The sequence below is a fragment of the Amblyomma maculatum genome, chromosome 10 (genome assembly GCF_055883805.1).
Source record: "Amblyomma maculatum isolate TAMU_Amacu chromosome 10, ASM5588380v1, whole genome shotgun sequence".
Classification (NCBI taxonomy): Eukaryota; Metazoa; Arthropoda; class Arachnida; order Ixodida; family Ixodidae; genus Amblyomma; species Amblyomma maculatum.
The window spans coordinates 116695145-116697697 of NC_139353.1; the positions used below are offsets into that span (position 1 = coordinate 116695145).

At 36.3% G+C, this 2553-nt stretch overlaps 1 non-coding gene across 1 annotated transcript; it reads right to left on the minus strand.

Annotated features, from left to right (window-relative positions):
• Positions 1-2114: 2114 nt before the first annotated feature.
• TRNAS-CGA (transfer RNA serine (anticodon CGA)) lies at positions 2115-2187 on the minus strand. Its single transcript has one exon. It is a non-coding gene; the product is annotated as a tRNA-Ser (tRNA).
• Between the last annotated feature and the right edge of the window lie 366 nt (positions 2188-2553).

Sequence of the window (2553 nt, forward strand, 5' to 3'; positions counted from 1 at the left end):
TACGGCCCTCAATACGGCGCCTCTTTCTCTTTCTGCTTTCAATTCAACCTTTCATTTACGACAGCACTGTCAGGCGTCCAGCAAATATTGTGGTTACTACTGCGCATTTTCTTCTTCTAAACAAAATTATATTAATCCAAAATATATTTCAAATATTTCGCTAAAGGCAATTTTATTTCTTGCTGGTCAAGAAGCCGTACTGCACAGCTACGCAGCTACATTCACCGCTTAGATATTTTCCATTTATGCAGACATAGCAAACTAAGAATTATTTATTTTTTTCACTCTGACTGAAATACAGAAGCGTTGTTCTGTTTCGAATAACCTGTAAAATTAGGATGAGCGCCTGTAACACCAATTCATGAAAACAATTTTTGGCTAAAATACTAAACACACATTTCTTTTTATGTGTCTGCTACTTCCTTACGCTTTTCATTTTGGTTTTCGGAATTCAACCGTTAGGGAATTCTCAAAAATTGTTTTACTGAGGTGCAGCTCCTTTGCAGAGAAATATGGTTGTCCCAGCGACAAAAGCCAATGCTTTGAAGAGTGCCAGCGACGTGGTCTTGTCGGCGCATTTTGTGCTAACCATGCGCCGCATAAGTGCTTCTGCGAAGCTTATATGCCTTCAAGTAAGTTCACAGTCACTTACTTCATTATTTGCATGATTTGCATGGAAAGAAATGGAAATTTTGTGGGCATTCAGAGCAGATGTAAATGCTTCTTTTTTCTATGTTGTTCTATTGTTATATGATGGTTTTGTAATGGCATAGGTTAGAATGAACTACGATTTCGACGGCAATATCATTCCAGTCGATGAATGTCCTTACAAAAATTACACGGTCTCGTAAGATATCTCTTACGAGATGAACAGCAAAAGCCTACTCTTCGTCCTGTTATCATTCGCCTCACCCTCTTCCGCCTTATTTCTTTATTTCTTTTCTTCTGCCTCTTGGCCTCTCAATTTAGTCTCTACTATTCATTATTAAGCATCTTTAGTTGTTTGTAATGAATTGCAGTTACGAGAGAGACATATCGACCATGTGCTGCAATACAAGTTATTAGTAGACATGTTAGTCATTAGTACTAATTAAGAAGCATTTTTACTCATTTGTAAACAATTGTAGACATTACGAGATATCCTTAGATACATTTGTCATTTGTAGTCCTTACAAGTCGTTACTTGTGATTTAATCATTACTATACTTGTTAATAAGCATTTGTAGTCATTTCTAATCAGGTGTAGTCAATACAAGTCGTCATTATATAGATTGGCCATTAAATGTAATTAGTAGTTATCACAGGTCATTACTGACCGTTCCTACAAATTTTAGTCATTTTTAATCAATTGTAGTTGGTAAAATGATTAGGTGTACATTATTGTTATTTGTACATTTGTAATCATGATTACTCATTTTAGTTATTGCTGCTTATTATTGAACAATAAAAAGTGATTTCTAATCAGATGTAGTTGCTACAAGTTAGAAATGTTGGTGATTGCCCGTCATTAGTAGTCATTTTAGTCATTAGTACTCATTAGTAATCATATTTTTGATTTGAATCAATTGTAGTGGTTACAATTGGCCATTATACATATGGTCTATTACAAGTCTTTATAGTCGTTAATTGTCATTACAACCTCTAACAACCTCTATTAGGCGAAAGCCTTTATTGCTCAGCATTGTCGTCAGCAAAAGTGTCACGCTTTTGCGGCGGCTCTGATTGATCGACACGGGATGATGTCATGAAGGTCTCGATCAATCACAGAGCCCCACCAGAGTATGCGCGAACACGTGCCTTATAGGGTCATATTCCAATCAATGATCACTAATTAATAATGGCTAAAAAATTACTTACTAATTCAATATCACTTGATAATGACTATATATATATATATATATATATATATATATATATATATATATATATATATATATATATATATATATATATATATGAAGGAAAGAAGCCAACAGTCGGCGAGGCCAAGGAAAGCGTTGGGGATGGTACTTTTTATGTCTTTTTTTATTGTTTTCTTAGATAATCACAGAAATTAGTAATGTAATCTGTTTAGGGGAAGAATAATTAAACACAAAGTAGAAGAAAAAACAATGTGCCGATGGTGGGATTCGAACCCACGACCTCCGAATATCGCGTCCGGTGCTCTTCCAACTGAGCTACATCGGCCTTTTTTTTTTATTTTATTTCCTGGCTTTGGTTCATACCATTTCACAAGAACACAACACGAATAACACAAAACAAAGTACATATTGGAAGGTCATCATCAGCCAATGTCAGGCTGGCTTCGTCTCAGTACATTAAAACTCCCGCAACGACAGCAAAGGCTCTACCCTTGAGAGCCATTCGGGAGGTTCAGCAGCCACTTTCTGTATGGCAATAAACCAATTCACACTTTCTCGAAAGTATATTCTAGCGGGTCGAGCATCCCTGTCGCAGTGATAGCCCGCCATTCTGGAGCGCCATATAGAGTGGAGGCCCATGAGCATGATTAAATCATACGGAACGCCATCTTCATTATCAATGCTTAAATAC